The 27280-nt window shown below is 50.1% G+C and overlaps 7 pseudogenes; all 7 read right to left on the bottom strand.

Annotated features, from left to right (window-relative positions):
* Positions 1-6498: 6498 nt before the first annotated feature.
* LOC143948730 (5S ribosomal RNA) lies at positions 6499-6617 on the bottom strand (annotated as a pseudogene).
* A 284-nt stretch (positions 6618-6901) lies between these two features.
* Positions 6902-7020, bottom strand: LOC143944677 (5S ribosomal RNA; annotated as a pseudogene).
* Positions 7021-10945: 3925 nt separating this feature from the next.
* LOC143954408 (5S ribosomal RNA) lies at positions 10946-11064 on the bottom strand (annotated as a pseudogene).
* A 2954-nt stretch (positions 11065-14018) lies between these two features.
* LOC143949547 (5S ribosomal RNA) lies at positions 14019-14137 on the bottom strand (annotated as a pseudogene).
* Positions 14138-21932: 7795 nt separating this feature from the next.
* On the bottom strand, positions 21933-22051 carry LOC143942575 (5S ribosomal RNA; annotated as a pseudogene).
* A 3569-nt stretch (positions 22052-25620) lies between these two features.
* On the bottom strand, positions 25621-25739 carry LOC143945051 (5S ribosomal RNA; annotated as a pseudogene).
* A 698-nt stretch (positions 25740-26437) lies between these two features.
* On the bottom strand, positions 26438-26556 carry LOC143948663 (5S ribosomal RNA; annotated as a pseudogene).
* Positions 26557-27280: the final 724 nt, after the last annotated feature.

Genomic DNA, 27280 nt, shown 5'->3' with positions numbered 1-27280 from the left:
TGGTGACGGCAGGGGAGCAATGTGTGTGCAGCAGAACAACCTCCGCACAACAGCCAACGTAGCTCCCACTACGGTGTGATCTCTGGGGTCTTTTGGTAGGGAGGACAGGGGCCACGGGGAGGTCAATAGGGGAATGGATCCATCCTCAATCTCCATCTCCACCCACTGCTTGTGTGGGCCATTACAATGCCAATCAACGACTCTCGCTAGCAGAGTCGCTCTGTAGTATTGTCTCAGATCTGGGAGACCCAGACCCCCCTTGTCCTTTGGTCTGGCAAGCAATTGCAAAAGGGCTCTGGGCGGTTTTCGCGCCCAAATAAAGTCCCAGAGCAGCACCTGCAGTTGTCTGAAAAAAATTGGGGGTAACCGGATCGGTAATGTCTGGAACATGTATAAGATCCGTGGGAGGGCCGTCATTTTGAATGCATTACAGCGTCCGAACCAGGTCAGTGTTAAAGCATGCCAGTTTCCCAAATCAGATCTCAGTCTATTCAGGAGAGGGACAAAATTAAGCGGGTACAATTGCGCCAAATCCGCTGCGATGTCAACGCCCAGGTAACGTATAGATTTTTCAGCTCAGTAGAATGGAAAAGTGGAGCGTAGCCTCTTGGCCTCACCATCCGGGACCGATATATTCAATACAGCCGACGGTGCAATTGATTTTATAGTTTGATAGGCTGCCGTATCGCCGGAGAGCCGCGAGTATATTGGGAAGCGAAATGTGTGGATTGGAGACGAAAAAAATTAGATCGTCAGTGTACGCCGCAATTTTGTGGTGTGCCGAGGGTTTGGATATGCCAGTAATATTCGGGTCATTCTGAACGTGACACATAAGTGGTTCCAGTGTCAGAATAAAAATTAGGGGAGACAGAGGGCACCCCTGCCTCGTCCCATTAGTGATGGGGAAAGAGTCCGAGCACTCTGAAAGCACCCAATCTCGTCTGATCTTGGAGGCTAAGAAGAGTCAGGCCTGGTTAGTACCTGGATGGGAGACCACCTGGGAATACCAGTTATTGTAGGCTTCTTTTTATGTTGTTGGCGTTGATTCGTATTTTTTTTTTTTCGCTTGTTTGCCAAGGTGACCATCTTGGCATTTGTCAAGAGGGTTGAGAGTGCCACTTTGGGGGGTCTGAGTGATACCTAGTGCGCTGTACTGGAAGGGCTTGACATTCCCGCATATGTGTCCCCTCCCCCTGGTTGCGCCCCTCGTCCCCCCCTCTTGCTCCCACCTACTCTTTGCCGACATTGCCTTCTGCAGCTTTCGGGGACCCTGGATGACTTATTTATTGAGCCTATTGGTACGAGACACTGCTTCCCTCCAGGGTGACTCTGGACCCCCCTGGAGGATTTACCCCTTACTGTTTGGGCGGTCCCAGCCTCCCTCTGGATGCTCTACACAGCCCCCGATGGCGATGCAGGAGAGACACTAATTGGCGGGCCCCAGGACTGCTGCTCGGGTGAAGTCTCCCGTTGGATGGAGGGATGGTGGCCCCAGCCCCTTGCCTGCCGGATTTTCCATGCACCGACCAGGGCTGCTCCTCTTTCATCTTGATGTGGTGACCATGGAGGGGAGGAGTTGAAATTTATGGGGTCCGGGTGTTTGCTGGTGGGAGTGCGCTAAAGGACTTGACATTTCCGCACTTTTGTCCCCTCTCCCCTGTTTCCCCCCTCCCTTCCCCCCCTTCCCACCCTTCCCTTATCTATTTTCCCTCCCCCTTTCCCCCCTTCCCCTCCCCCTTTCCCCCCTTCCCTGCCCCTTTTCCCCCCGGGGCGTGGATGGGAGAGAGGGGGTAAGGAGAGGACAATCTGCCAAAGGGAGAAATGCATTTGTTCGGGGACTGCATGTACTTTAGGGGTATGGGACGGGGGGTGGTGGATCTCATTCTGTGATGCCTTTTCTATTGTGACGGGCTCCCTCGTGCATGCCTACATTTAGGGCGAGTTGAGGAGACCCCTCAGTGCTGACAGTTATATGCTCTACCTCTGTTTTGGTTATACTATTGTTTTTTGGTTCTATGATGTTACTGATTGTCTTTTATTTGCATACCGGTATCAGACGTGACATTTACCACTGCCGGGACTGGGGGGACTAGGATTCGGGGGCTCCCTCTCCGACCTGTCTACCCACCAACCCAAGTAGGACAGCGCTTTAAACCCAGTGTACATCTGGTAAGCGCTTTAGCATAATTGTGCTGTTTTAGTATACCCTTCCTGTACTGTTGAGTGCGGACAACCCTGGGGTTGAGGTGCCCGGCCTCTTTATCCCTTTACCTTTCCTTCCATTTGCCCTTCCTTTCTCCCCCTTAGGTCCCGCCATGCATTACCTACCCAAAACCTACCTTGGTTCAACTTTCTTTGCTTTTCTCTGACGTCCCCCTCCCTGAGGAGCGATGGCAGACTCAGTCAAGGTCACCTCTCTAAACGTTAAGGGACTGAACTCCCCTGAAAAATGGTGGATCCTCCTGTGAGAACTGAAGACTTCCTGTACTGATGTGGCCTTTATACAAGAAACACATTTTAAAAATACTAGCCTCCCCTTTCTATGGTCGAGATCCTTCCCTAAGGTCTACCACTCTACTAACCCCTCCTCTATGACCAAGGGAGTCTCCATTCTGATCTCTAGCAGGCTCCCCTGGTTTCTCCAGGATTCTCTGGTGGACCCTGGGGGCCGATATCTTTTTCTTAGGGGCCACATTGGAGAGCGCCTTCTTACATTTGCCACTGTGTACGCTCCCAATGATCACCAAGACACGTTCCTTTAGAACTACCCTGCACAGATTATGTGACTTTCGAGAGGGCCAGTTGATATTAGGTGGGGACTTTAATGTCCCCTTTCGCCATCGGTTGACACTTCTGCCTCTTGCTCCTCGCTCCTCATTTCCTCTAGAAAGCGGATTACTAAGTGTTTACTGAATGACCAATTAGTTGATGTCTGGCGTCTGCAACACTCTGGGGAAAGGGACTACTCTTTTTGCTCTTCCCCTCACAAATCATACTTGAGGATAGACTTCTTCTTGATTCCACATGACCAACTGCACTTGGTGAGCTCTTCCTCCATCGGCCATATTACTTGGTCCGACCACGCTCCTGTAGCCCTTACCTACACCCTCTCTAGGAACCCCTCACCTAGGTCTCTATTCTGGCACCTTAATGAGAGCCTCCTCCAGATACCGGAAGTTTTAGCAGATGTGACCAGGGAATTGGACCTTTATTTCCAAGAAAACTAAACGCAGGAGTGTGAGCCGGGGATAATTTGGGAGGCTCACAAGTCAGTACTCCGCAGGGTACTTATCAGGCACGGGGCGCGCATCAAACGAACACGGAAGGAACAGCTTGCTAATCTGTTTCGTGAACTTGCCTCTGTGGAAGCGAAACATAAACATACCCCCTCACGGACCTTAGAGATTGAATTGGGGACACTCCGTACCCATATTGCTGACCTACTCCTTTATAAAGCGAAAGCGGCACTCCAGTTTTGTCGTAAACTGACGTAGGAGTCAGGGGACAAATGCGGAAAAATCTTAGCCAGGTCGGTAAAGGAGTTGAAATCTGGCTCTTATTTACCACAGTTGATAGATGAGAATGGCCAGAGGGCCTCTACCCCAACCCAAATAGCCGAAGTCTTTGAAAAATGTTACTCTGATCTCTACAACCTGCCCGATTCAGGGTCTAGACAGGACAATATAGACAGATATGTAACCGGTTCTGGTCTACCAACCCTCTCATCAGAATCACGGGAGTACTTGGAGGACCCGATCACACTGGAAGAAGTCCAGACGGCCGTGGGACCTTCGAAGGTGGGTAAGGCTCCAGGCCCTGACGGATATACCGCACAATACTTTAAGACCTTCCTCCCTATTCTCGGCCCGCGCTTGGTGAATTTATTTAATACTCTGAGCTCGAATGGGGATTTTCCTGAGGATACCCTTAGAGCCCACATCTCGTTGATACCTAAGGAGGGCAAAGACCCGGGCCTATGTGGGAGCTACAGACCCATTTCCCTCCTAAATTCGGTCCTAAAACTATTCTCTAAAATCCTCGCCACGTGATTGGCACATCACTTGCAGTCCCTTATACATATTGACCAGTTAGGTTTTATTCCCACCAGGGAAGATAGGGACAACACCATTAAGGTGCTTACCCTGATCCATAAAGCAAAGTCATCTGGGACCCCTTGTCTTTTCATGAGTACTGATGCCGAGAAGGCTTTTGATCGGGTCAAATGGACATTAATGTTCTCGGTCCTTCGCCATATAGGTCTGAGTGAACGGATGCTGGCATGGATAAGTAAGATATACTCACGCCCTTCAGCTCAAGTCAAAGCGAATGGGGTTCTCTCATCTCCCCTTGACATCGGGAATGGGACCAGACAGGGTTGCCCCCTGTCGCCCCTATTATTCGCACTGTCATTGGAAACCTTTCTCTCCACAATTCGACAAAACTCAGACATAACGGGACTCCAAATGGGTACTATTGAGTGCAAGATATCTGCCTACGCGGATGACATGCTGTTCTCGCTTCGGGAATTCCAGATATACGGGATACTTCTTGAGATCAAAGGCCATGGGGGTTGCAGTCCCCCCGCAAACGTTAATAGACTTGCAGTCCAATTTTCGATTTAAATGGACCCATACAGCCCTTAAGTACTTAGGTACTTACATTCCACCGGACATCGTGCGTACGTTTATGTTGAACTTCCCCCCACCCCTTGTCACTAAGATCCGCAGTTTGCTTCACGGGTGGCATTCTGGCCTCCATTCCTGGTTCAGGAGATGCAATCTCATTAAAATGAACATACTCCCTAAATTTACTTATCTTTTCCAAGCTCTCCCGATCCAGATTCCAGTCCTGTTTTTTAAGCAAGCTCAATCCTTGCTCACTCAATTTAACTGGGCCCACAAAAATCCCAGACTTAAGCGGTCACAGCTGACATTGTCTAAACAACAGGGAGGGTTGGTTCTCCCTGACTTGCGACGCTACTACCTGGCCTCCCATCTGGGGCGTGTATTGGACTGGAATCGAAACAAACTTTCTAAGCTCACTCCCGAATTCCGCTAAGAAGCGCCATGTGGTGCTATAAGTATTTACCCACAGAATTTATGTCACATCCCACTATAGGGGCTTAGTTGAAAGTCAGTCACCTGATCGCTACCCAAAACACACTCACGTCTTTGACTTCCCCCCTATTCCCTATACGTGGCCATCCAACCTTTGAACTGGGGACCCACTTAGAAATTCCAACCTAGACAATGCGTCTAAATTCGTCATTGATGGAAAATGGCCTTCTTTCTCAACCCTAACAGATCCGACAGGGCTTTTCCAACTGCCTTTTTGGAGAGCATCGCAACGACATAATTTTCTCCATTCCATCCCCAATCCTCAAACGTTCGCCCGCCCTCAGACGGAGTTTGAGACTCTATGCAGGAGCGAAGGCCCTTTGGCCCACATTCTCTCTCAAACAGATTACCCACACTTAACCTGTCTGTCCAACTGGGAAAAGGACCTTAATTGCTCATTTTCTCCAGCACAGAGACAACGCATTATCACTTTGGCTCTCAAAATGTCGCTGTGCACGAAGATACAGGAGACAAATTTTAAACTTCTCACCAGGTGGTATTTGACACCATCAAAGCTGCAGAAATGTTTCCCCTCTTCCTCGAACATATGCTGGAGGTGTGGAGAAGAAGAGGGCACGTTGCTGCACATTTTTTGGTCCTGCCCCAGCTTGGTGGACTTCTGGACAGAGATCCGATGCATAACACAAAAATTCACAGACTTCTCCATCCAGGAAGAGGCTGCATTCTTTCTCTTGCACCATTCACAGATTCCCATTAAGAAGTACAAAAAAATCAATTTTACGGCATGTGATAAATGCGGCGAAATCCTGCATCCCTCTCTATTGGAAAAAATGTTCCCCCCCTTTCATTACACACTGGCTTAGGAAAATAGAGGACATTAAAAAAAATGGAGGACTTGATCCTCACATCACAAGGTAAACAAGAATTTTTTAAACAAACCTGAGACATCTGGAATACCTTTATATTCTCGCTGGAAGGATGTCGCCTGCTATCGCCTTAGTGCTCTGAGCTTTCCTTGACTGGCCCCTTGGACAGTGGCTGCCATCGTGTCTCGTCCCCTCTTCTCCTTTTCTGATCTTTCAACCCTTCTCTTTTCTGCCTTCCTCCCCTATCTCTCACCCCCTCCACCCCATCTCTCTCTTTTGGAAAGAGTGGAAAATTGGGAATGACGGCCCCACACCCCCCCTCTGGATGCATTATGCCGGAGGGACCTGGGGTTTGTGTGACCCTGGATCTTGGTACAGTACTTTATCCGTGCCTCGAATCATTGTGATTGATGGAAGGCAGACTCACAGTTGCGAATATACCTGTATCAAGTATTGTTCAGCTGCTTTTTGCTCTGTATTTCTCTGTTGCATTATGTACTCGGGGGACCGTCTTCCCCTATTTGGAGAAAAAATTATATTTGAACAAAAAAAGAAGCCTACGACACCTGGTATTCCCAGGCGGTCTCCCATCCAGGCATTAACCAGGCCCAACCCTGCTTAGCCTCCAAGATCAGATGAGATGGAACAGATTCAGGGTGATGTGGCCATAGCCAATATCTTCAGGCACTCTTAACTCTCAACAAGCGGAAAAAAATAGGTCAACGGCAACAACATAAAAAGAAGCCTACGGCATCTGGAAATCCCAGGCGGTCTCCCATCCAGGTGCTAAACTGGTCCCAACGCTGCTTAGCCTCTGAGATCAGATAAGATTGGGCTCTTTCAGGGTGGTGTGGCCGTAGGAGATTTCTTCAGGCACTCTCAACCTTGACTAACGCCAATATGGTCACCTTGGGAAACAAACAAAAAAATCAAGTCAACGCCAACAACATGAGAAGAAGTCTACAGCACCTAGTATTCCCAGGTGGTCTCCCATCCAGGTATTAACAAGGCCCGACCCTGTTTAGTCTCTGAGATCAGACGAGATCTGGTGCTTTCAGGGTTATGTGGCCATAGGCAAGCTTTTCAGGCACTCTCAACCCTCTTGACAAACACCAAGATGGTCACCTTGGTAAACAAACAAAAAAAAAAAACAATTCAACGCCAACAACATAAAAAGAAGCCTTCAGCACCTAGTATTCCCAGGTGGTCTCCAATCCAGGTACTAGCAAGGCCCGACCCTGTTTAGCCTCTGAGATCAGAGGAGATCGGGCGCTTTCAGGCTTATGTGCCCATAGGCAATCTCTTTGGGCACTCTCAACCCTCTTGACAAATGCCAAGGTAGTCACCTTGGGAAACAAGCGGGAAAAAAAACAGGTCAATGTCAACAACATAAAAAGAAGACTACGGCACCTGGTATTCCAAAGCCATCTCCCATCCAGGGACTAACTAGGCCCAACTCTTCTTAGCCTCAGAGATGAGAAGAGATAGGGCTCTTTCAGGGTGATGCTGCTGTAAGCGAACTCTTTGGGCACTCTCAACCCTCTTGACAAATGCCAAGATGGTCACCTTGGGAAATAAGCGAAAAAAAAAAAAAACGAATCAATGCCAACAACATAAAAAGAAGCCTACAATAACTTGTATTCCCAGGTGGTCTCCCATCCAGGTACTAACCAGGCCTGACTCTTCTTAGCCTCCAAGATCAGACGAGATTGGGTGCTTTCAGAGTGCTCGGACTCTTTCCCCATCACTAATGGGATGAGGCAGGGGTGCCCTCTGTCTCCCCTAATTTTTATTCTGACACTGGAACCACTTATGTGTCACGTTCGGAATGACCCGAATATTACTGGTATATCCAAAATTGCGGCGTAGGCTGACAATCTAATTTTTTTCGTCTCCAATCCACACATTTCGCTTCCCAATATACTCGCGGCTCTCCGGCGATACGGCAGCCTATCAAACTATAAAATCAATTGCACCGTCGGCTGTATTGAATATATCGGTCCCGGATGGTGAGGCCAAGAGGCTACGCTCCGCTTTTCCATTCTACTGAGCTGAAAAATCTATACGTTACCTGGGCGTTGACATCGCAGCGGATTTGGCGCAATTGTACCCGCTTAATTTTGTCCCTCTCCTGAATAGACTGAAATCTGATTTGGGAAACTGGCATGCTTTAACACTGACCTGGTTCGGGCGCTGTAATGCATTCAAAATGACGGCCCTCCCGCGGATCTTATACTTGTTCCAGACATTACCGATCCGGTTACCCCCAATTTTTTTCAGACAACTGCAGGTGCTGCTCCAGGACTTTATTTGGGCGCGCAAACCGCCCAGAGCCCGTTTGCAATTGCTTGCCAGACCAAAGGACAAGGAGGGTCTGGGTCTCCCAGATCTGAGACAATACTACAGAGCAACTCTGCTAGCGAGAGTCGTTGATTGGCATTGTAATGGCCCACACAAGCAGTGGATGGAGATGGAGATTGAGGATGGATCCATTCCCCTATTGACCTCCCCGTGGCTCCTGTCCTCCCTACCAAAAGACCTCAGAGATCACCCCGTAGTGGGAGCTACGTTGGCTGTTGTGCGGAGGTTGTTCCGCTGCACACACATTGCTCCTCTGCCGTCACCAATGACTCCGGTTATAGGTAATCCAGACTTCCCACCGGATTTACCAACAAGAAACTGCGACAGTTGACAGTGGTGGGGAAACAGCGTCTGGGAGAGGTGTGGCCCTCGGGAGGGCTCCTGACCACGCAAACTGTCGCTGAGCTTTCTAACCCTCCGCTTGACTTGTTTAGTGCTTATCAACTTTGTCACTTTCTTCTGGCCATACAAAGGGCCCCCTACACTCCTAGAGACCTGACGCCCTATGAATCCATCTGTCACAAAAAGGAACCTGTGCGACACACCCTCTCCCTCCTGTACAACCTATTAAGTAGTCAGGAGGAGGAGTCGACCCACCATTTATCCACAAATGGGAGAGGGACTTTGGCATCACATTTACCCCACAACAGATAGGGAAGATCCTGACATTAGTACATAAAGCTTCCATCGCAAACCAATATCAAGAATCAGGATACAAGATAGTCTCATGCTGGTATAGAGTCCCATACCTTATGAATAAAATGAATAGATCGATCCCGGATGTTTGTTGGAGGTGCAATTCAGATACTGGGACCATGGGACACATTTTCTGGGCATGCCCGGCCTTGAGGAACTTTTGGGTGGAGGTGACTGGGACGATAAAAACTCTCAGAAATGTAGATATCGCAGACAACCCAGCAGCGTGCCTTCTACACTTGACCGAACAGCCTGTTCGAAAATACAAAAAAACCCTCACGATGCAACTCCTGAATGCCGCCCGGGCCTGCATTCCCACACTGTGGAGGCAGCCTCAGCCCCCATCCAAGGTGCTGTGGTATTCCAAAGTCAATCATATTCTCTGGATGAAAGAATTGACCGTCACCCTTCACAACACTGAAGAGGCATTTAGTGTTACATGGAGGCCCTGGAGGTATTTTACTGGTACTTGAGACTACATTCGGGAGGTGAGCAGCGCCCCTGTCCCAGAAAAAGACTGAACATCTAACGTTTACCTACGTAGGCCATGTCTGCCCTGGGTGGCATTCCCCCCCTCCCTTTTTGTCTTTATTTTTCTATTTTTCCCCGCCGCCACCCCCCCCCCCTCCTCTCTCTCCGTCTTTGCACTCTCTTCTTCCCCCGTCCTCCTTTTTGACTATGCCTTGTCTCCTTACTAGCCTTTGGGACCCAGAAGAACCCCAGGGTTCTGGACACGACCGGCTCATATTTTACTCTGGTTCACATAGGTCATGATAAACTGGCTCGCTGTGGTCCCAGTTGTTCTCCATGATTACATTTGTCCGAACGGAGCTGCATTAGTTATACTGTACTACATGTCCGAGGTGGGGTTTCTCTCTTTTCTGCATGAAACTGTAGGACTCCCCTCTGAGAACCCAGAGTTATTTGGCTGCCTATTTTTTGTTACCATGTAATTGTGACCCTGGGTCATGCTGTATGGTTGACTGTTATATTTGTGTTGTTCTACTTATACTTAATAAAAGAATAAAACAAAAAATAAAAAATAAGTCAATGCCAACAACTTAAAAAAAAAGCCTATGGCATCGAGAAATCCCAGGCGGTCTCCCATCCAGGTGCTAACCAGGTCCCAACCCTGCTTAGCCTCTGAGATCAAATGAGATTTGGCTCTTTCAGGGTGATGCAGCCATAGTAGATTTTTTCAGGCACGCTCAACCCTCTTGACAAACGCCAAGATGGTCACCTTGGGAAACAAACAAAAAAAAACAAGTCAACGCCAACAACATAAAAAGAAGCCTACCGCACCTAGTATTTCCAGGCGGTCTCCCATCCAGGTATTAACAAGGCGCGACCCTTTCTAGCCTCTGAGATCAGCGGAGATTGGGCGCTTTCAGGGTGATGTGCCCATAGGCAATCTCTTTGGGCACTCTCATCCCTCTTGAAAAATGCCAAGATAGTCACCCTGGGAAACAAGCGAAAAAAAACAGGTCAACGCCAACAACATAAAAAGAAGAATACGGCACATGGTATTCCAAGGCCGTCTCCCATTCAAGTACTAACTAGGCCCAACCCTTCTTAGCCTCTGAGATCAGAAGAGATAGGGTGCTTTCAGGGTGATGCGGCTGTAAGCGATCTCTTTAGGCACTCTCAACCCTCTTGACAAATGCCAAGATGATCACTTTGGGAAACAAGCGAAAAAAACAGGTCAACACCAACAACATAAAAATAAGCCTGCGGCATCTGGAAAACCCAGGCGGTCTCCCATCCAGGTACAAACCAGGCCCAACCCTGCTTAGCCTCTGAGACCAAACGAGATTGGGCGCTTTCAGGGTGTTGTGCTCGTAGGCAATTTCTTTGTGCACTCTCAACCCTCTTGACACATGCCAAGATGGTCACCTTGGGAAACAAGGGAAAATAAAACAGGTCAACGCCGACAACATAATGAGAAGCCTACGGCACCTGGTATTCCCAAGCTGTCTCCCATCCAGGTACTAACCAGGCCCATCGCTGCTTAGCCTCCGAGATCAGATGAGATTGGGCTCTTTCAGGGTGATTTGGCCGTAGGCACTCTCTTTGGGCACTCTGAAGCCTCTTGACAAAGGCCAAGATGGTCACCTTGGGAAACAAGCTAAAAAAACCAGGTCAAAGCCAACAACATAAAAAGAAGAATACATCATCCAGAATTCCCAGGCGATCTCCCAATCAAGACACTAACCAGACCAGATCCTTCTATGGCACCTGGTCTTCCCAGGCAGTCTCCCATCCAGGTACTAACCAGGCCTGACGCTGCTTAGCCTCTGAAATGAGATGAGATCGGGTGCTTTCAGGTTGATGTGGCCGTAAGCGTTCTCTTCAAGACACGCCCAACCCTCTTGACAAACGCCAAGATGGTCGCCTTGAGAAACAAGCAAAAAAAACAGGTCAAAGCCAACAACATAAAAAGAAGCCTATGGGCTTACAGCGGACCCCAAAAGATGGGACCCACTAGCTCTGTCATGGTTCGGACGCTGTAATGTGTTGAAGATGAACGCGATGCCACGACTTCTGTATCTACTACAAGCCTTACCTATCAAAATACCCCAGACTTTCTTTAATGCGGTTCGCTCAATCTTTATCAAGTTCCTCTGGTGCGGAAAACATATGCGTATTGGTAGGGCAATGCTATTGCGACCGAAATTGCGGGGAGGTATTGGCTTCCCGGACCCTGCTCTATATTACACAGCGACGCACATGACACCGGTGGTTGACTGGTGCCGGTGTTCTGCCATATACTGTTCGGCCATGATATAGTGTCTGCGCCGTACTGCAGACGAAGCTTCGGAAAATCTCCGAAGCTGAACGGCGCCTGTGCGGTGAGTGGAGGTGGTAGCCCCACCATCCAAGCGGACATAGGGTTGTGAATATTAGAGGGCCCCTCGCAGGCGAGCTTCGCTCACCACGCTTCGGGCTCGGCCTTGCTGCGCTCTGCTCTTTTATATTCTTACTCTATGTCCACTTGGATAGTGGGGATAGAACCTGGACTCAGTGCGCAGGCGCCGTTCATGCTCTGCAATTTTCGGAATCTGTGTTGCTGTGTACTGCGCATGCGCAGTACACAGCGGACACTATCCGATGGGGGACCATATGTGATAAGACACCGGCATGGGGAACTGAAGCTATGAGTCAAGCTATCGCAGGAGATGGCGCGGGTTCCACTTCCTGGTCTGCCTTGGGCGGGGAGGCCATTGGAGCCCTGTGTGACTACTCACCCGTTAATTGGCCCCTCGCTCGCCGAGATGGATAGTTTTTTTCACCTTTCCCACCTGACTAACTTCCCTTCTCCTATGACCCCAATCATCGGACATCCTAGATATCCTCCGGGCCTGTCTGACCAGGCCTTTACCAGGCAAGCCCCGAAAGGGCTTCTGAGAGCAGCCCTATTTCTTGGACCCACGGGCTTGATTCCCATGGGGACCATACTACTAGAGAAAGTACCTGTTGCATTGGATAGCTGGAGAGCTAGACAGCTAATCCATTTCCTCGGATCACTACCTAACCATTCGTTCTTCTCTAGACAATTCCACCCCTTCGAGGAACTTTGCCTGGATGATGGCCCAATTCGTGGTTCCCTCTCTAGGTCCTACCAAATCCTGACAGACGCACAATCCTCCACGGATCCACCCTTCCTAGCTAAATGGAAAAGGGACTTACAGACTACATTCTCCAAACCACAGAAGGACAGAATACTCTTTTTCGCCCATAAGTCGTCACCCTGCAGTAAATATCAGAAGATCTCATATAAGCTGATCACACGCTGGTATCGTACACCGGTGGTGTTGGCCAAAATATTCCCCGGTCAATCTGACCGCTGCTGTCGCTGTGGGCAACAGGCTGGCACCATTCTCCACATTTTCTGGGAATGCCCTAAATTACAAACATTCTGGCAGCCTGTCCTGAGACTCATCCACAAGTTCACAGACATTTCCTTAGCCAATGATCCCGCAGCAGTTCTTCTCAATCTAACTCCTATGTCGAGAAAGCGTTATCATAAGTCCTTACTTAAACATCTCCTCAATGCAGCTAGGGCCTGCATCCCAAGTCAGTGGAAAGAGCAATCTGCTCCAATGGTGACCCAGTGGTTCGCAAGGGTAAATGATATTGAACGAATGGAAGACCTGACTGCCACAATGAGGGATAAAATGGAGGAGCATGGGAACAGATGGTTCTACTGGACCCAGTTTAGCTTTTCGGAAGAATACCTCCGCGAGACACAGTAAGCTCATGGTGATCGTTGGAGATCGCTGTTGCAAACGTTGGACAGCTGATGAGCTAGTGAGCCGAGGGCGTCTCTTGCTCCCTGGGAGGGGACCCCATCCTATCCACTCTACCCACGACACCCCCTTACCCCTTCTTTTCCTTTTCTGCCATTTCCTTCCCCAATCTTCTCTTTCCCCTTCTCCCTCCTTTCAGTTCTACTATTTCCCTTCTTAACTCAAAAAAGGGAAAAGAAAATGGTATGTTCCGACCCCATTTGACTACTACACAATACTCTTCCCCTATCTATGGATATCTAAACTCTTCGAGGGTAGCACGGCTAGTATCAATAATATTTTAAGTGGTAGAGGATCCCAACGAGATGGAGCTTTAATCTCATCTTGATATGACCGCAAAGCTGTACACGTGCTATTCTCCTCGGACTTCTTACCATTGGCTCTGATATCCATGCAATATGATCGTTTGTTTGTAACTATTTGTATCACACATTCTGTGTAGTTGCCTTTGCATTGTGTGTCGCATACTACTAAATAAAAAAAAAAAAGAAGCCTATGGCACCTGGTAATCCCAGGCGGTCTCCCATCCAGGTAATAACCAGGCCTGACACTGTTTAGCATCCGAGATCAGACGAGATTGGGGGCTTTCAGGGTGATGGGGCCGTAGGTGTTCTCTTCGGACACTCTCAACGCTCTTCACAAACGCCAAGATGGTCACCTTGGGAAACAAGTGAAAAAAAAAACAGGTCAAGGCCAACAACATAAAAAGAAGCCTACAGCACCTAGTATTCCCAGGTGGTCTCCAATCCAGGTACTAGCAAGCCCCAACCCTGTTTAGCTTCTGAGATCAGAGGAGATCGGGTGCTTTCAGGGTTATGTGCCCATAGGCAATCTCTTTGGGCATTCTCAACCCTCTTGACAAATGCCAAGATAGTCACCTTGAGATACAAGCGAAAAAAAACAGGTCAATGTCAACAACATAAAAAGAAGAATACGGCACCTGGTATTCCAACGCCATCTCCCATCCAGGTACTAACTAGGCCCAACCCTTCTTAGCCTCAGAGAAGAGAAGAGATAGGGCTCTTTCAGGGTGATGCTGCTGTAAGTGATCTCTTTGGGCACTCTCAACCCTCTTGACAAATGCCAAGATGGTCACCATGGGAAACAAGCAAAAAAAAAAACAGGTCAAGGCCAACAACATAAAAAGAAGCCTACAGCACCTAGTATTCCCAGGTGGTCTCCAATCCAGGTACTAGCAAGGCCCAACCCTGTTTAGCTTCTGAGATCAGAGAAGATTGGGCGCTTTCAGGGTTATGTGCCCATAGGTAATCTCTTTGGGCATTCTCAACCCTCTTGACAAATGCCAAGATAGTCACCTTGAGATACAAGCGAAAAAAAACAGGTCAATGTCAACAACATAAAAAGAAGAATACGGCACCGGGTATTCCAACGCCATCTCCCATCCAGGTACTAACTAGGCCCAACCCTTCTTAGCCTCAGAGAAGAGAAGAGATAGGGCTCTTTCAGGGTGATGCTGCTGTAAGCGATCTCTTTGGGCACTCTCAACCCTCTTGACCAATGCCAAGATGGTCACCTTGGGAAACAAGCAAAAAAAAAAAACGAATCAACGCCAACAACATAAAAAGAAGCCTACGGGGCGTGACTGGAAGTCGACCCGGATGGCAGCCTAATCCTCTCGCTCTCCCTCCAGCCTCCGCTCTACTGCACCTACGGGGATAATCCAGCCCCATCCGATGGGGAAATCCAGGGCCACAAGGTCCTCCAGCTCCAGGGGACCTCCCGCTACCCCGTTGGGCACCGCCACGGACCTCCGGTCCTTCTTTTTAACGACGGAGGTCCCGACCGACAGACCTCCCAAAATGGCGCCGGCGGCCGCAACCGCGCCGTCGCGGGCTCCTTCTCCGGCCCGCAGGGCCCATCCGAGCCACCAGCACGGACCGGGGGATCGAGGGACACCGCGGCAGACATCCCCGGCCCCGGAGGCCTCCGGTGCGGTGAGTCGATCCCCGGTCCCGCCCGCCTCTGAGGCCGTCCAGGTAGGCCTGCGGCCTACCACGCCATCCACGCCACCACCAGGGCACACGACCAGGCCCCTCCTGGGATCCTCTCTATCCCCATGCTGCTCGGCACCACAGTCCCCCCCCGCCCGCCTGCAGCTCTGGACGCCAGCGGGGGGGTCCCGTGCAAGACCGGACGTATTAGGGAGGGGGGTGGACTAGGCCTGGGGCCCTCTGGAAGTAGGTCCCCCCTTCCTCCGGACACTCAGTGCTCTCTGGCTCTGCCTAGGATGCTCCGGACGCCCCCAGACACCTGTGCTGTATCCGAGGGGTCCCCCCTCTCTTTTGCTGCTGAGGACTTCCCTGCCCTCCCCCCCCCCCGAGGAGCCACTATCCTGGGCGTACCGGGGGCCCGGGGGAATGGACGGACCCCTGCTGAACCCTGTCTCGGGGTCGCCCCCTTCTAAGACTCAGAAAATGGGCCCCTCGGGGCCCCCCTCCCCCCACGCGGCCGCAGGGGACAACCAGGGGTGTCAGCATACCCTGGGGGACCCGTAGCCCTTCCTCCCCAGGATGACAGGGGATGACACCGGCCACCTCTCTTGGACGGGGGTGTGGGATTCTCCCCCTGAGCATGCTCCCTCCTCCTGCACTGCTGGACCCGTGGACCCTAGACCACTGTCGCCACGTCATCGCATGGATCGGGACGATCCGGGAGACTTAACCACGCCACCACTGCACCCTCAATGGCAGTTATACTTACAAGCGATCCCTACCAAAGAGGATTTTAAACAATTGATTGAAGATGTCAAATCCACGTGTCGGGCGGAAATACAAATGCTCCACTCTGGCCTTAAGCACCTTGCGGACCGGGTGGAGATGGCTGAGGAGGAGATACAAGAGGCCAAGATAGCGGTTCACAAGACCCAAACGCAAGGGGCTGAACACCATCTGTTCCTGAGAGATATGCAGCGTCATGTGGAGGACTTGGATAACAGGGGGCGCCGGCATAACATCAGAGTGCGAGGGGTCCCGGAGTCTGAGGGCCCGGAGGACGCTCAGATTATCTTGCAGGAATTATTTAACACTCTCCTTGGAGAACCCCCCACTAAATTTATTGAGATGGACAGAGCTCATAGGGCCCTACGCCCAAAAATGCTAACTCTGGCCCCAGGGACATTATCTGTAGAGTCAACTCGTTCCACCTTAAAGAGGATATCCTGAGACAAGCCCGTTTAGTCCGTGAGGTGACTTTCCGGAACCACCCAGTGCAACTTTTTCCGGACCTCTCCTGGATTACGCTGCAAAAACGTAGACTTCTCCAACCCTTGCTCCGTACCCTGCAAGACGCCCAGATCCCTTACCAATGGGGTTTCCCATTTAGCCTCACTGCCAAACATCAGGGCAAATCGGCCTCTCTGCGGTATCCTGAAGATCTGCCGACTTTCAGTGAAGATCTGGGCATCCGCCCCCCCGGATCCCCGATTGGGACCTTATCGCTACTCAACCCACACCTCCGACGCTGTGGCAGAAGGTTCCTTCACGCCAATGACCCAGAAACCAGGAAACGCAAAACAAGTCTAAGCGACAGGGCCCTGGCTGAAGATCCCGGCCCTTCCTTTTTTCCAAATGACTCTTTTCTTCTTTCATCGATGCCTGGTTGGCCCTCTGCGACCTATTGACGGTGGAGATGAAGTTCCGCAGCGTCCTTGACCGCTCAGCGGCTTAGTGCTCGAACGTTGTATTGCCCTGGTTCCAGTTGCACTCATTACCCCTTCCCCTTTGGTGCCTTATCAACAAATTTCTGCACTTAGGCTGATGGTTGGGAGACTCGGGAGAGTGGGTTCCTCCTTGCTCTCACGACCCTCCCCCTACCCTTTTTTTTGGGTTGTTTTTTTTTAGTGATTTTTCTCCTGTTCAAGTTCTTACACAATTTACACTCCTCTATTCATCCTTAGGGCCTGAATGAGGAGACCTGGACTCCTATGCGGCCGCCGGGCCCACGCCTCGCGCGCTGGGTCGGGTGGCCCCCTGGGAATCCGTGCAGACCAGGATGACCTTTTTACCCGGGGTCGAATATTGCCCTATGTTTGGTCCAATTATGGGCCCATGTTTTCTTTGCGATACCTTTCTTGTTGTTCTAACGTTTTTCTCCCTTCTCTCTCTTTCTATCTCCCCCTCTCTTCTCTCCTCTGTCATCATTCCGCTGTCTGCAGGGACTGGAAACATAGTAGCCGGGCCCTACGACTGGAACACGTCTGCTCCTGGCTCCTGGCGGTCCCTCTTGGACGTTGCGACCGGGTAAGATTTATTAGACACAGACCGCACTCCTACCCCCCCCCCCCCAGACTTGACTGATGGCTAAGATTCTATACATGAATGTCCATGGCCTAAATTCAAACCGGAAACGGCATCTGGCACTAAGGGAGTTTAAACAGTCGGGGGCAGATATTGTCCTGGTTCAGGAGACGCATTTTGACAGGGGGGGATCTTTTGCCTTCGCCTCCAGGAGCTTCCCGCTTGCGTATCAATCCTCGGGGTCCCATAAGAGAGCAGGGGTGGCTATCCTGATCCGACAAGGAGCACCATTTACTTATACTGATCATTACAGCGATCCCCGGGGGGGCTTCCTGATACTTAAGGGTACGTGGCAGTCACGACTGATTACCCTGTGTACGCTATACGCTCCTAATGTCCATCAGCATAGCTTCCTCTCCAGGGTTTTTGCACGTTTATTTAAAGAGGACCACGGCTATCTGGTGGTGGGGGGAGACTTTAATTTGGCTCACTCGGCCACGGCTGATCGTCAGATGGCGCCCACCCGCGTGCCCTCGCCCAGAGCCCTCCGGGAATCGAGGCTTTTTCGGCAGCTTACTCGCCGTTATGCACTGTTTGACGCCTGGCGTGCTCTCCGTCCTGGGGATCGGCTGTACACATACTACTCAGCCCCCCACCATATGCACTCTCGTATTGATTATTTCTTTACCAATAATGCTACGCTGAGAGCGACGCGTGGCGCGTCTATCCTGCCGATCTCCTGGTCGGACCATGCCCCGATCTTACTCACCCTGGACTTAGGCCCCCCGGTAACTCGGCCATATAACTGGAAGCTGAACACTTTCCTTCTGCAGCACCTTCCCTCCCAATCGGAATTAGCCTCGACCCTGCGCCACTATTTTGTTGAGAATTTGACCCCAGACGTCCCCCTCCCCACTGTGTGGGAAGCCCACAAGGCGGTAATACGTGGTAGATGCATTGCGCTTTCCTCGGCCTTGAAGCGGGATGTCGCGGCCACCAAGCTAAACACCGAGAAGGAACTTAGACAGTTAGAACAGAAACTGCAGGCCTCACCGACAGTGCCACTCCTTAGGAAAATTGACAATTTGCGCATTGGCGCTTGCAGACCTGGCGCTTCGCTGGGTTGAGAAAGCTCTGCTGAGGATCAAACAGATGTACTATGATAGGGGCAATAAGGCAAACTCCCTCTTAGCTAGGAAGCTCAAAGACAAAACTCTTCTCTCCGCCCCGCACCAGATCAAAACTAAAACTAAAGCGGTTGTTTCCCACCCCAAAGACATAGTTGATACGTTTGCAGGCTTTTATGCGGAGCTCTATAATAGTCCTGACATCCCTAGTAACCCTGTGTCGGTGGAGATTTCGCAGCGTATACAGCAGTACCTGTCCGACAGCGCCATCCCCAATATTAGTGAATCAGACTTGCTCATTTTGAACATGCCCATCACGGAGGAAGAAGTGGAACGGACAATTAAATCCCTCCCCGCACATAAATCCCCGGGTCCGGACGGTCTGCCCTACGAATACTATAAGGCATTTTCCCCCTCTCTTGAGTAGCCTCTTTAACGCTTTTCTACAGAATACACCCGTCCCCTCGGATATGCAACGCTCCTTCCTTACCTTAATCCCCAAGCCAGATAAGGACCCCAGCCTTTGCGCGAATTATAGACCCATTGCGCTGTTGAACGCAGACCTGAAAATTCTTACTAAATTGTTATCTCTGCGCCTTAACAGGGTCCTACCCTCCCTGATCCACAAGGACCAAGTGGGTTTTGTCCCCCTCCGCCAAGCAGGGGATAACACCCGGAAGGTAATAGACCTGGTCGACGTGGCGAACAGGGAGGGAGTGTCGTCCTTGCTCCTAAGTTTGGACGCAGAAAAGGCATTTGATAGATTGGGGTGGCCCTTCCTGTTCACCACGCTGACCCACATAGGGATGGAGGGACCTTTTTTGCGGGCCATACAACATCTTTACTCCAACCCATCTTTTCAAGTGAAGACCCCCTTTGCCACCTCTTCGCCCTTTTCCATCTCCAACGGTACGCGTCAGGGATGCCCGCTGTCACCCTTGCTATTCGCCCTCTGTATCGAACCCCTGGCGGCGTCCATTAGGCGGAACCAAGCTATTAGAAGGGTTCCGGTGCGAGGCCAGGAATTTAAGATTTCGCTATTTGCGGACGACGTAATTATTACCCTTACCCAACCCAGGATATCCCTGGCCAACCTGCATATGGAATTAGATCGTTACAGTGCACTATCGGGCTACAAACTTAACGCGTCGAAGTCAGAAGCCCTTCCAATTAACATCCCACTGCCGGAGGTGGACCATCTACGATCTAACTTTCCCTACCACTGGAAGTCCACTTCCCTTCGGTACCTGGGGGTATACATCACCCCAACCTATACCTCCCTCTATCAGGCAAACTATCTATCCCTTTATGGAGATATTAGGCGTCTGCTTTTACAATGGCGGAAACACCAAATTTCTCTTCTTGGTAGGATAGCCTCTGTGAAAATGGCAATCCTCCCCGAAACTCCTCTATCTTTTTCAGACCCTCCCCATTCCCATACCCTCTTCCCACCTGAAAAAATTGCAAAGGGACCTACTTCGATTCACTTGGAACTATAAAAGGCACAGAATACCTCGCTCGGTCATGACCGCCTCCCGATCGGATGGGGGGTTAGCGTTCCCGGATCTAGTCAGGTACTATCAGGCTGCCCAACTCCGCGCGGTCGCTTCTTGGTTTACCCAGAGGTCTCACAACCGCTGGTCGGAAATTGAATCCCGGTGGTTGGCCCCTATACACCCTAACAGTATGCTCTGGAGTGCAGCGGCATTGGTTCCCCAGTCCCAACTGTTGGGCCCCATGTCCCATCTGCAGAGCCTATGGCGTAGGTCCTCCAAGGCATTTGGCCTGGCCTCGGATAAATCGCTCCTGACCTCTTTTATATCCAACCCTCAAGTGCCAGATAGCCTATCCCACCAGATGCAACACCCTTGGTCCTCCCGGAACCTCTTCCATCTGAGATCTCTGGTGGACCCCAGATCTAGGAGACTACTGACTTACACTGAACTCCAATCTCGGTTTGACCTCCCCCGGCAGAGCTTCTATAGTTATTTACAAATCCGTCACTTTGCCCAGACCATTGCATCAGACCTCCGTTTCTCCCCGCCTACCTCATTTGAAATAGTTGTTTCAGCAGGTACGGCACAGAGAGGGATGATCTCAGATATTTATAAAATACTTAACGCCTTTCCTATGGGTCTTAAAGGCAAACATGCATATATGCTTAAATGGGAGGAACCTCTGGGTGAAGTGTTCACGGAGGAGCAATGGCAGGTGATTTGGTCACAGGCATCCAAGAGCTCCATGTGTACGCTCTACCAGGAGAATGCATACAAAATTTTATTCTTCTGGTACATGACCCCGGATGTCCTACACGCTATTTACCCTTCTACAACAGACCGGTGCTGGCGCTGTGTGGAGCATAAGGGCACCCTCCTGCACATATACTGGCAATGCCCCCGTATAGTCCCCTTCTGGACAGAAGTCCGTACTCTCCTGGCCAGTGTCCTGGACCAACCCCTGGACTTGAACCCCAAGCACTTTTTATTGGGAGTCCCTTTCCCCAAACTGTCCAGATCCCTACAGAAACTATCCCGACATATCCTGACCGCAGCGCGGTGTCTTGTTGCACTTCATTGGAAAAGGACGCACCCCCCTACCCCGGACGCATTATACGCTCGAATTAGAGACGTGGAGCTTATGGAGAGGATGACCGCCAGGATACAGGACCGGCTGGAAGCGCATGACGTGGTTTGGAATCCCTGGACTCTTAAGGGCGATCGACCCTGACAGGCAAGCGGAATATTTCGGATGACTACCCACCTCTATTCCCTCCTTTTCCTCCCTACCTTTCTTTCTACCCTTTTTGGTATCCCCCTCTTTTCGCCCCCCTTCTTCTTTTTCTTTTTCCCTTTTTTATCCTCTCTTATTTCTATCTTTCTTCCAAACCCCCCCAATGGAGGGTGTTTGACTGGGTTAATTTTTAATACAAGTATCTTACACTTTTAGTCGATACCTGTATCCTCGGAATGCCACTCTTCACTGGCTGTAGAGTTTTGAGGACTAGTTTATTATTGGTTGGACTTTATCCCTGACTTACATATGTTGCAGAACATACTGCCTGTGGATAGCTCTGCCTGGCCTGGTTTGTACCTACTCCAAGTGGCTATATTCTGTAGGCCGATAAGCTCTTATTGTATGTTCCCTTTTTTCTCCTTTGGCTCCGCCACTGCTGTATTGAAGTGAATGATATGTAATGTTTCATCTTATAATAATAAAAAAGTTATTTGAAAAAAAAAAAAGAAGCCTACAATAACTGGTATTCCCAGGTGGTCTCCCATCCAGGTACTAACTAGGCCCGACTTTTCTTAGCCTCCAAGATCAGACGAGATTGGGTGCTTTCAGAGTGATGTGGCCATAGGCAATCTCTTCAGGCACTCTCAACCCTCTTGACAACCACAAAGATGGTCACTTTGGGAAACAAGCGAAAAAAAAACAGGTCAACGCCAACAACATAAAAAGAAGTCTATGACACCTGGGATTCCCAGGCGGTCTCCCATCCAGGTACTAACAAGGCCCGACTCTTCTTAGCCTCCAACATCAAACGAGATCGGGTGCTTTCAGGGTGATGTGCCCGTAGGCAATCTCTTCAGGCACTTTCAACCCTCTTGACAAACGCCAAGATTGTCACCTTGGGAAACAAGCAAAAAAAATAAAAATAAGTCGGAAGCTAGAGACAATACGGCCCGAGTCCTCAATTTAATCCATGCGGCGCATGTACAGGGAAGGCCCTTGCTTATGTTGTCAATGGACGCGGAAAAGGCCTTTGACAGGGTGGCCTGGCACTTTATGCAGGCCACCCTGGAACATATAGGTCTTGGCCCCAACATGATGAGCTGGGTAATGTCGCTTTACTCCACGCCGTCAGCAGCGGTACGGGTGAACGAGTGGTGCTCGGACTCTTTCCCCATTACTAATGGGACGAGGCAGGGGTGCCCTCTGTCTTCCCTAATTTTTATTCTGACACTGGAACCACTTATGTGTCACGTTCGGAATGACCCGAATATTACTGGCATATCCAAACCTTCGGCACACCACAAAATTGCGGCGTACGCTGACAATCTAATTTTTTCCGTCTCCAATCCACACATTTTGCTTCCCAATATACTTGCGTCTCTACAGCGATACGGCAGCCTATCAAACTATAAAATTAATTGCGCCAAGTCAGCTGTATTGAATATATCGGTCCCGGATGGTGAGGCCAAGAGGCTCCGGTCCGCTTTTCCATTCTACTGGGCTGAAAAATCTATACGTTACCTGGGCGTTGACATCGCAGCGGATTTAGCGCACTTGTACCCGCTTAATTTTGTCCCTCTCCAGGATAGACTGAAATCTGATTTGGGAAACTGGCATGCTTTAACACTGACCTGGTTCGGGCGCTGTAATGCATTCAAAATGACGGCCCTCCCGCGGATCTTATACATGCTCCAGACATTACAGATCCGGTTACCCCCAATTTTTTTCAGACAACTGCAGGTGCTGCTTCGGGACTTTATTTGGGCACGCAAACCGCCCAGAGCCCGTTTGCAATTGCTTGCCAGACCAAAGGACAAGGGGGGTCTGGGTCTCCCAGATCTTAGACAATACTACAGAGTGACTCTGCTAGCGAGAGTCGTTGATTGGCATTGTAATGGCCCACACAAGCAGTGGGTGGAGATGGAGATTGAGGATGGATCCCTTGACCTCCTCGTGGCTCCTGTCCCGCCTACCAAAAGACCTCAGAGGTCACCCCGTAGTGGGAGCTACGTTGGCTGTTGTGCGGAGGTTGTTCCGCTGCACACACATTGCTCCCCTGCCATCACCAATGACTCCGGTTATAGGTAATCCAGACTTCCCACTGGGATTTACCAACAAGAAACTGCGACAGTTGACAGTGGTGGGGAAACAGCGTTTGGGAGAGGTGTGGCCCTCGGGAGGGCTCCCGACCACGCAAACTGTCGCCGAGCTTTCTGACCCTCCGCTTGACTTGTTTAGTGCTTATCAACTTCGTCACTTTCTTCTGGCCATACAAAGGGCCCCCTACACTCCTAGAGACCTGACACCCTATGAATCCATCTGTCACAAAAGGGAACCTGTGCGACACACCCTCTCCCTCCTGTACAACCTATTGAGCAGTCAGGAGGAGGAGTCGACCCCCACCATTTATCCACAAATGGGAGAGGGACTTAGGCATCACATTTACCCCACAACAGATAGGGAAGATCCTGACCTTAGTACATAAAGCTTCCATCGCAAACCAATATCAAGAATCAGGATACAAGATAGTCTCACGCTGGTATAGAGTCCCATACCTTCTGAATAAAATGGATAGATCGATCCCGGATGTTTGTTGGAGGTGAAATTCAGATACGGGGACCATGGGACACCTTTTCTGGGCATGCCCGGCCTTGAGGAACTTTTGGGTTCCCAGCAGCGTGCCTTATACACTTGACCGAAACAGCCTGTTCGAAAATACAAAAAAACCCTCACGATGCAACTCCTGAATGCCGCCCGGGCCTGCATTCCCGCACTGTGGAGGCAGCCTCAGCCCCCATCCAAGGTGCTGTGGTATTCCAAAGTCAATCATATTCTCCGGATGGAAGAATTGACCGCCACCCTTCACAACACTGAAGAGGCATTTAGTGTTAAATGGAGGCCCTGGAGGTATTTTACTGGTACTCGAGACTACATTCGGGAGGTGAGCAGTGCCTCTGTCCCAGAAAACGACTGAACATCTAACGTTTACCTACGTAGGCCATGTCTGCCCTGGGTGGCATTCCCCCCCTCCCTTTTTGTCTTTATTTTTCTTTTTTTCCCCGCCGCCATTCCCCCACCTCCTCTCTCTCCGTCTTTGCACTCTCTTCTTCCCCCGTCCTTCCTTTTGACTATGCCTTGTCTCCTTACTAGCCTTCGAGACCCAGAAGAACCCCAGGGTTCTGGACATGACCGGCTCATATTTTACTCTGGTTCACGTAGGTCATGATAAGCTGGCTCGCTGTGGTCCCAGTTGTTCTCCATGATTACATTTGTCTGAACGGAGCTGCACTACTCCGTTACTCAGTACTACTGTACTACATGTCGGAGGTGGGGTTTCTCTCTTTTCTGCATGAAACTGTAGGACTCCCCTCTGAGAACCCAGAGTTATTTGGCTGCCTATTTTTTGTTACCATGTAATTGTGACCCTGGGTCATGCTGTATGGTTGACTGTTATATTTATGTTGTTCTACTTAATAAAAGAATAATAAAAATAAAAAAAATAAGTCAATGCCAACAACTTAAAACTAAAGCCTATGGCATCGAGAAATCTCAGGCGGTCTCCCATCCAGGTACTAACCAGGTCCCAACCCTGCTTAGCCTCTGAGATCAAATGCACGCTCAACCCTCTTGACAAACGCCAAGATGGTCACCTTGGGAAATAAACAAAAAAAACAAGTCAACGCCAACAACATAAAAAGAAGCCTGCGGCATTTGGAAAACCCAGGCGGTCTCCCATCCAGGTACAAACCAGGCCCAACACTGCTTAGCCTCTGAGACCAAACGAGATTGGGCGCTTTCAGGGTGTTGTGCCCATAGGCAATTTCTTTGTGCACTCTCAACCCTCTTGACAAACGCCAAGATGGTCACCTTGGGAAACAAGGGAAAAAAAACAGGTCAAAGCCAACAACATAAAAAGAATCCTACGGCATCCGGTATTCCCAGGCGATCTCCCAATCAAGACACTAACCAGGCCAGATCCTTCTATGTCACCTGGTCTTCCCAGGCAGTCTCCCATCCAGGTACTAACCAGGCCTGACGCTGCTAAGCCTCTGAAATCAGACGAGATCGGGTGCTTTCAGGGTGATGTGGCCGTAAGCGTTCTCTTCAAGACCCGCCCAACCCTCTTGACAAACGCCAAGATGGTCACCTTCAGAAACAAGCGAAAAAAACAGTTCAAAGCCAACAACATAAAAAGAAGCCTATGGCACCTGGTGTTTCCAGGCGGTCTCCCATCCAGGTACTAACCAGGCCCGACACTGTTTAGCCTCTGAGATCAGATGAGATTGGGCGCTTTCAGGGTGATGGGGCCGTAGGTGACCTCTTTGGGCACTCTCAACCCTCTTGTTAAACGCCAAGATGGTCACCTTGGGAAACAAGCGAAAATAAACAGGTAAACGCCAACAACATAAAAAGAAGCCTACGGCACCTGGTATTCACAGATGGTCTCCCATACAGGTATTAACCAGGCCGTACACTGCTAGGCCTCCAAGATCAGATGATATTGTGCGCTTTCAGGGTGATGTGGCCATAGGTGTGGCCATAGGTGTTCTATTTAGACACTCTCAACCCTCTTGACAAATACCAAGATGGGAAACAAGTGAAAAAAAACAGGTCAACGCCAACAACATAGACCCTGGCGGTCTCCCATCTGACCCAGAACCTGCTTAGCCTCTGAGATCGGGCACTTTCAGGGTGATGTGACCTCAGGCGAACACTTTGGGACATACTCAAAACTCTTGACTGATGCTAAAATGGTCACCTTGGGAAACAAGCAAAAGAAAAACAGGTCAAAGCCAACAATATAAAAAGATTCCTACGGCACCTTTGATTAGGTACTATCCAGGCCGGACCCTGCTTATCCTCTGAGATTAGATGAGATTGGGCACTTTCAGGGGGATGTGGCCGTAGGAGATTTCTTTGGGCTCTCTCAGCCCTCTTGACAAATGCCAAGATGACCACCTTGGGAAACAAGCAGAAAAAAAAAACCATGTCAACGAAAACAACATAAAAAGCATCCTACGGCACCTGGTATTCCCAGTTGGTCTCCCATCCAGTTACTAATCAGGCCCGACAATGCTTAGCCTCCGAGATCAGACAAGATCAGGCACTTTCAAGGTGATGGGGCCATAGGCGATCTCTTCGGGCACTCTCAACCATCTTGACAAATGCCAACATGGGCATCTTGGGAAACAAGCGAAAAAAACCAAGTCATTGCCAACATTGGAGGCTAAGCAGGGTTGGGCAATCAGTTTCCTTGCCTGAAATAGGCATCTCAGAACTGCCATCTGGCTACTTCCCGGGTTTCCAACTCCTTCAACTAATCCCAGGAGACAATACTTCGCCTCCATCCTGGTGGAGGTTCCAAACACCCGATCAATGGTTCCGGTCACCTCTGTCCAGTAGCGGATCAACTTCGGGCATCTCCAAAACATGTGCATCATGTCTCCCCCTATGTTCCCGCACCGGGGGCAACTTGCGTCCGGCCGTTCGGCCAAACTGAAAAAGTTTACAAGGAGCATAATAGGTTCTATAGAATAAGAACAGATGTGACATCCTCTGTGAGGAGAGCCACAATTCACCACAGGCAGGATTCCTGTGGCCAATTATAGCTCAGGGGGGTTTAGTACACACCCCACACTATATAAGGACGCCAGCGCGGCGGCCTTGTATAGTGTGTTGCGGTGGTCAGGGAAAGAGGACGATAGGCAGGGACAGTGCCTTTACTGCTTGGGAACCTGGCACTGTTACAGTGGGTGTTATGTGCCTCCTGCACAGTACACACCTGAAGCTACCCTTTATTACTGGTGTTCAATTTCTGAAATACATGCATCTGCAGTCCAGAAGTTAGAGTGGGTG

Source organism: Lithobates pipiens, unplaced genomic scaffold (genome assembly GCF_037356315.1).
Source record: "Lithobates pipiens isolate NorthernLeopardFrog02 unplaced genomic scaffold, aLitPip1_a1.2 Scaffold_10, whole genome shotgun sequence".
Lineage (NCBI taxonomy): Eukaryota > Metazoa > Chordata > Amphibia > Anura > Ranidae > Lithobates > Lithobates pipiens.
The sequence above is the reverse complement of the archived record's forward strand: the minus strand, read 5'-3'. Positions and strand labels throughout refer to the sequence as shown.